General features: G+C 35.2%; 1 pseudogene; it reads left to right on the top strand.

Moving 5' to 3' along the window:
- Nucleotides 1-4,189: 4,189 nt before the first annotated feature.
- Nucleotides 4,190-4,881, top strand: LOC114895332 (annotated as a pseudogene).
- Nucleotides 4,882-8,279: the final 3,398 nt, after the last annotated feature.

Below are 8,279 nucleotides of genomic sequence, written 5' to 3'. Positions count from 1 at the left end.
GAAGTATGAGGTCTTCTGCCAGCATGCAGTCTTTAGGAGTTGTTCCACATGTAGATGTATTTCTGATGTATTTGTGGAGAGGAAGGTGATCTCCACATCTTACTCCTCTGCCATCTTGAAGGTCTCCGCATTTATTTTTATGATCCATTATATCTTGTTCACTTTTTTTATTGCCTTGTAAATAAATTCAGAATTTGCCTAATGTATATTTTAAATAGCTGTCAACATAATTCTTATATCTATTGTGAATATTAACCTTGCTTCTTACTTTGGCTCTGTAGGGCTACTAGTATTATATATTCCACTTAATAAACTCTTTGCCCTCTGTTGAGAACAATAACAATGCAACCAACTAATTTCCTTTATAAGACTGATTCTGGATTTTATAGTCTGGTCTTTTGGAAACTAAAATTAGACCACAAATTGTTTTAATAAAGAACACAAAATTCTGCTAGGCAATAGCAGCTTCGTGTAATTTTCTGAGATTTAGGGATCACATTGCTGAGTTGACATAGAAGTTCAAATCTTTTCCTGGAAAATTGGATCCATTTATAACTTACAACATTTGGGGAGTAATTTGGCTAAATCACTGAGTTGCAGTTGTCACATTTTTGTATGGATAGCAACCACTCAGTCTACTAAGTAAAACCCAAATTCCCAGGTTCCACTTTCTGATATTTTGATTTCAGTAGGTCTGAGGTAGGAACCAGGGCTCAGCCTTTTGAAGTATTACATAGGTGGTCCATAGATTGTACCTTGAGAAATTCTGGAGTATAGAGTAAGTTCACGTCAGGAAAATCTTTTAAGGGAAGAATATGATGTTTTGTTAGAGTGGCTAAACCACAGAGAATTCCCACTTCACCTAACACTCCTCTGTTTACATCAGTGCAGAGCTGCCAGGTAGTGAGTGGGTGTAAGTAATCCCATTTAAACCTGGAGATAAGGAAGTAAATAATCAGCAATACTGTTGTTCCATTATAGCTATTCCAATTGTGCTGTTGTTTATGTTTTGGAAACTCCACAAGTTCCTCTGATATCTTAAATAACTTTCAGAAGACACACTTGTTTTTCCTTGAGTTTTGTAAGCCTTTTTAAAAAATATGAGTTTCAAGCTCTGCAAATCCAACTGATCAGAAATTACCTTGACAATCATGTTTCCTATTTTAATTATGTGAAACTTGAAATAAACTTTGTTTCTTTTTATTATGTTTTTCCCTCAATATAACATCACATATTAGAATTTCCCTTCCAAAGACACTGAAGAAAACATAATCAAGTTGTTTGAACTTGAAGCAGTTTTCTGAATTATAAAAGATTTGTCCTTGTAATACAAAAGTATAGACTCATTCATGGAAAAGGAAATTGTGTGAAGAGAATATTATTATCCTATAGGTTTCAACAATAATTGGGTGAGAGGGAAGTGTTACTGTCTCTTGTGTTGATCTTCAACTGTTAGTAGCTCTACGCACTAGTCATTAGACAGGTGGTGAAGTAGTGCTGGAAGAACACCAGATGGTATTAGGAAGTGCAGACTTGAGATCTGGCTCCAATAACTCCCAACCATGACACCTTAGTAAATAAAGTTTACCACTTTCTGCTCCCTTAGTTATATATATTATCCCATCTTCACTCATATTTTTAGTCATTCAATACATTTTATTTTCTACCTACAGTGTTCCACGTTCAGTGTTTTATACTAGGGATGTACTGATAGTACTTTAGAAGGGTGATGATTGCAGTGAAGATGGAGATAAGCAGATGAACTCACTGTGCTGTTCTAAAGTTTCAAATGAGATAATGCAAGCAAGCATTATTTAGAGATATAGAGTGCTACACAAATGTAAATTATTAGTATTTTGTTTCTTATTCCTTAGCTCTGTGTGCCCCTATAATTCCAGTGTCCTTAACAACCCCATAAATATAGATCTCCACTGAACACTGTATATAATATTTAAAGATTAGAAATAACCAAAATATGTATCAAGGGGGAACTGATTAAATAAATTACGGTACTTCTATACATAGGAATATATAATAATAAATAATGACAATAAATAACCTTTTTGAGCACTTACTGGGTGCCAAAGATGGTTCTAAATTCTTTGTTTATACATTAAATTACTTAATTATTGTAACACCACTATGAAGAAACTGAAGGACATGGAAGTTAATTTGCCCAAGGTTTCAGAGATAATAAGTGATAGAATTGGGATTTGAACACAGGTGGTTTGGGTCTTACTCTCCATACTTAACACTAGTCTTTTCAACAGTCAGAATAAACAAAGCAGCTCTACATGTAGTAGAAAGGAAAGCTTTCTAAGATATACTATGAAGTGCAGAATGCATACTATTTTCTGGAAGAAAGGAAGGAAAGAAAGGGAAATTCAAATAAAAAACAAACATGCATGTGTATAGAATATCTCTGGAAGGATATACAAGAAAATGGTAAATGTGGTTGTTCTCTCAAAGGGCTTCTGGGTAGCTGAACAAGGATTGAAGACTCAATCTTTAAACCTCTCTGGTGTCTTTTGATTTTTGTGTTGTGTGCATACATTACCAATTTAAAAAGTAAATAGATTAAAAAATTGTAAAGTTCTCATAATGAATCCTCCTAAAGCATGTAACAACCTTGTAATGTACATCTTATCACCGAGTTGATATAGTCTGAAATCATAAGTTCATATTTGTGGTACCTAGAAGACTTCACTGCAGGATAACGACATCAGATTATTTCTGTGACTTGTATCAGCATGCAGTTAGAAAGCGACCAATCTTAAAAGGAACTAGTCTCAACCAGCCTGCTCACTGACAGATTTTCCCCCAGCAGCCCAACCGAGGCTACCCAGAAGTCCTCTCTCTCTGGGGCCTCTTAGTCCAGGCCAGCACATTAAGGCTTAGGAAGCCTGAAAGAGCAGAGGGGAAGAGATTATCCAGTGATAGGCATATAGAGGTTGTCTAATACATTGTTTTGAATGAATAAGCCAAATAGAGGAAAAAGGGAATAAAGAAGAAAATGTAGTCCTATAAAGTTATATGCCCCATGTCTATACAGTGTGAGATTGATTTTTCACCTGCATCTAATAAAATGGCTTAAAAGAAGTTCCCAGAATGATTTGAGCAAGAGCCATTAGCTTAAAATTCATCAGTGATACAAAGAATTCTGCTTAACTTACCTTTTCCCCTGGGAGTGGGTAGGTGGATGTGAGTATGGGAATAAGATTTTAACTTTATCATCATAATGTACCATTTATCCAGTCCATAAAAATCTTTGAAAATAATATAAAAGCAAAACATGATGTTCCACTTAGGGTTATAATTTTAAATAGGGGCTTATAGCACCTGAAATTGAGACAGAATAAAGTTTAAGTTGTGGTTTCAAGATCAGTTTGTCTACCAGGCAAGCAAGGTAGATATCCAGATTGGATTCATGCATTTAAAGGTGTTAGAGCCCAAATTAAGTCCCTCGTCCTGATGAGATGACACTTTAAGAAATCAGAGACATTCTACTTTTAAACCAAGAATATATCATAAATTGTATTATTCCCAAATTTTCTGTGTCCTCCTTGTGCATTGTCATGGAACTTGAAGTAGACCTTCTATATGGAAGAATATCCTTCCCCACTACAAGTATTTCATGTTTGAGCATGTGACTAGTTTTGGTCAGTGGAATGTGAATGGGAGAAACATGAGATGTATCAGAAGAAGTTAAGAGCTATCACATAGCTCTGCCATCTCTCTCTTTTCCCTCTGTCCCTAGGATGGCATGCACCAGAAAAACACTGCTCCTTCAGCCTAGATTCTGGAATAAAGAAGACATTTGGAGCAGACTCTGAGACAATCCCTAGCTGTTTTGTAACATAAGCAAGAAGTTAATCTTTGTTTTAGTAAGTGCTAAGATTTAGGAGTTCTTTCTTACTGCAGAATAACCTAAAGAAAACTGACTAATACAGAGTGATGACTTGAATAGCCGTGCTTGCTATAGGAAAATTTTAAATGGGGAAAAAGAAGGCAGTAAAACATAAATATCTATACCAGCATCTTTACACCCTCAGGCTGGGTGGATGATGAGCCTTGCAGTGGGGTTGGCTCCTGGTGTGGCATGCCCAGGTCAGTGATAAATGGAGGGATTACTGGGCATCTGAGCTCCAGGCTGGACTACTCTCTGCCTTTGGCCTCTGGACTTGCATAGATGAGCATTTGGAGCTCAGAGAATGTATTTAGCCATCTATGGGACTCAGTCATCAAAGCTGCTGTGAGAAAATATTTGAATCCATGAACGCTGTGTAGGGGAAGTAAATGTTTTAAAGGAGATTTTTGATGGTCTTGGTGAGTTTAACAGGCACTTGGCCATCTTCTCAGTATCAGTTGGGGATTGCCCACTCTTGTGAAAGTGGTGAGACTTCAGATTGGAGGAAATAGTAGGTCTTTGACATACATCAAAGAACACATGTAAAGGGCCAGGTAATGAATATTTTATGCTGTCACAACTACTCAACTCTACCATTATCCTGTGAAAGCAGAAATTCACAATAGGTAGTGAATAATTGTGGCTATGTTCTAATGAAACTTTATATACAAAGGCAGGTGACTGGCCAGATTTGGCCTATAGGCTTTACTTTGCTGACCCTTGATGTAGTAGAAAAGAAAATGGAACTTTGTTCCACTAATATCACACTCAGAAATTTGGTGTCAGTTAAAGAGAGGTTCTTGTACACACCTCACCCATAGAAACTTGAAATGTTCTCGCTCAGTCAAGAAACCATCAAAACCATGAAGGGAATAATTCCCATGAAAGGAATTACCCTGGGGAACTATTTTGAAAGTTTAATGACAAATTCTATGTCATCAAACACAATGAAAGGTACAGATGCCTTGGTATGAGTGGCATCCACAGCCTTACCACAGTTTGAGGACCTAGAAGCACTAACCTATGAGAGTGCATGAAACATACAGGAGCAATCAGGCAAATACAGGTTATGAGAGAATAAAAAAAATACAGAAACAAGTGTTAACAGGAATTCATTATTCCACCTTGTATCACTGTGAAGTGTGCATACTCATTTTACATTTGGTTTGTCAGAAAGAACATTGGCTCTTAGCACATCTCAGGAGAGTAGTTATTAGTTGATTTAGGAAAAAAACACTAGAATAGAGATTTATTTGCTGTATCTTGGCCTTTTTTTGTTACTTTTTTTGAGATAAGAAATATTTTATGTCCCAAGAAAGAGTTTTTGTTTTGTTTGTTTGCTAAACAAAAAATGAATTTAAGTATTTGATATAGTTTCTTCAAAGTCCAAAACATTGAAGTATAAGTTTCCTTGGGAGTTTTGATCATCGTTTGTTGCATTCATGGACAGAACATTCCCCTTGGCTTCTTCAGAAAGAATGGTATTCTTAGAGCTATACTATTACCTTTTAGAGACCTGAGGATAACCTGAGGAGTTTTTAGCTTTTGAAATTTGCAGCTTTATGGGCTTCAGAGATTCTATGAGTTCTATTACTTATCCCCAATGGGAGATGGCCCCTCAATGGATCCTTTGCCCTGAGTCACAAAAGCCAATCAAATGAAACCAGGTTAAGTATAGCAGAACAGAAATTTTATGCATTGACTAAGGAATGGAGAAGGGAGAGCTTGTGCTCTAAAAACATCTTCTCCCTGAAAGGAGGAGAGTAATGGAATTTTAAGGGTTAGGAAGTAGACATGTCATTAGGGCTCTAGGAAAGGGGTGGAGATTTCCAGGGGTATCTGGGGGCAGATGGGGCATGTGCAGTCATCTTCCATGCTTCTTTGCACAGTGCACAAATTGTTTAGCAGAGCCCTCCCATCACTACCACTTTGGGTGGAGATCTTAGCATGGTAATGTAGCAAAGGTAACTTTTGGACACCTCCAGGTCTCATCTGTGCAGGTGTGTTCCTGTGGTCAAGTCAGAGCCAGTTCAGGGCAGTTGACTACTGCATATCTCTTAAAGCATAGCAGCAAAACATCTCTGTCAAATACCAGGTGCTTTTGAAACAAACACAGAGGTAAATCAAGGCCAGGACTCTTTAGCTTTCAGCTTTCAGGAGCTTGTATGGGTGACAGTTCTGGAGTATGGTTCCTTAATATGAACTTTGCCAAAATGCAGGTGATAGTGGTGTAGGTGGTCACCAGATCATGCTGTGAGAAACACAGGAACACAAAAAGAAACACTTTTTGACTGTATCCAGGGTACAAGAAGGTCCTCCTTCCTGTGTTGCTGCTATAGTTCTGGGACAAAATCCTACCTGCCAAGGCTGAAGTTGAGGTTCTACAAATGCTACGACCACATACAACATGTTTATTTACTAGTTTATTTACTGGATTTTATCTCCCACTGATCAGAGGCCTTACATTTAATTTAAGAGATGTTTAGTAGGTGATTTTAATTACATGTATATAACAAGTAACACAAGATATATCAATGTCATTTTATTTTCTGAATATAAAATAAGGTCTATATTTCCTAGTTTATGTTGTAACCAAACCAAACATTTTTGTTGTTTCAGAGGAAATGCAGGAGGGAAAAAGTTATTTCCTAATGTCATATTTTTGTCTGAGGTGTTATTTTATGTAGAAAATAATTTTGACAGAAGCATAGAAATAAAACCTGAATTCTGTAATGTTTCTTGTGTTCTTAATTTCCAATGTTACATCTTTGTTAGTGTAGCCTTTGAATAGAGCACAAATAAAGACTTTGTATAGTGGGATATAATACCATAAATTTGAATATATTAAGAAAAGATGTGGCCTGGGGTCGTATATAATTTAAATACAACTATATTCAAATTAACAATGGGTTCCATATAAATAACAGATATTTTTGGCACAATATACTGATATTTAATTTATAGTTAATTCGTGATGCTTTGGGTTATTTATAAAAAAGTTATATCTCTTATTCAGGAATGTAAAATCCAATTGTAACAGCGTTCCAAGGAGAAAATCAGTTACATGTGGAAACATAGTGAAATGATCTGAAGACTTGGAATCAGATAGATACAGGTCTGCTTGTTGGTTTTGCCATTCACAGTCTATTGACATTTCTCAGGTTAATTAACCTCTCTGACATTCATTCTCCTCTTGTATAAAGTAGGAAGAAAAATATCCACCTGTAAAGTTGCTATAAGAATTAAATAAGGCAATGTTTATAAAATATTGAGTTCAAGTGCCCATTGAGAAAATGGTAATTCCAATTCCTTTATACAGTTTAACTCATAGTATTTATGAACTCTGAACAGAAATATGTTTATTTTCCTATAAGAATTTAAGTATTCTATATTCCTATTTATATCGCTTCCCTCTACACCATGCATTTATTTCTGATATATTTCTTTTATAATACCAAAAATGTATGGATAGAGAGAAAAGTCATATTCATTAAATAAAATTTCATCTCTAATTCAAGTCTTAACAATGTAATGCTAATGAGCATTGCTTTTGGGTCACTGAATATTTAATCCAAATTATTCTGTATTTTTTACATTATCTTTAAAGGTTATTTTAAAATATTGCTTTACTTTATGAATCCTAGAAACAAAAAGCATAACTCATCTTGAATCCTGTAGCATAAGCCAATCCAAGCTATTATTTTATTTTTTTAAATTTTGATTTAAATACTGTGTGTTCATTGTAGAAGGAATAGAAAATGTGGATTTAAAAGAGAAAAAAATACACACTGTCCATAAATCTATGAATCAGAGATAATCACTTATTACAATACATATATATAAAATATAATATTGTAAACATTTTGTCACTGTAAACTAAATGATGACCATCTCTCTCAGTCAAATATACTTCTATAATATAATTATTTTGCTGCATAATATTTAGTTGATTGCATATATTATAATTTAGGTAACAAATTCTTATTTTTGAGTATTTAATTACTTTTATTATGAAAATGCTGCCATTAGTATCTATCTTTTTTTTTTTTTTTTTTGGCTGTACCACGTGGCATGTGGGATCTTAATTCCCTGACCAAGGATGGAACCCACACCCACCTGCTTTGGAAGTGAAGAGTCCTAACTATTGGACCACCAGGAAAGTCCCTATTAGTGTCTATCTTTATAAAACTATTTCCTTGTTTGAGTCCCTATGTGTAGAACTATTGCCTAAATTCAGACAGATTTAAAATTCAACATAAATTTTCATGTAGAGTCTCATAGCTAATTTCTCCACTAGAGGCTACTTTCTTTGTTTCTAAAATGTCATCTATGTAGATGTTAATTTACTGTAACTAGCATTGCAGACATGCAG

This window comes from Monodon monoceros, unplaced genomic scaffold, assembly GCF_005190385.1.
Source record: "Monodon monoceros isolate NGI ecotype Baffin Bay Population unplaced genomic scaffold, NGI_Narwhal_1 Super_Scaffold_14, whole genome shotgun sequence".
Classification (NCBI taxonomy): domain Eukaryota; kingdom Metazoa; phylum Chordata; class Mammalia; order Artiodactyla; family Monodontidae; genus Monodon; species Monodon monoceros.
This window is presented reverse-complemented; position numbering and strand designations above follow the sequence as displayed.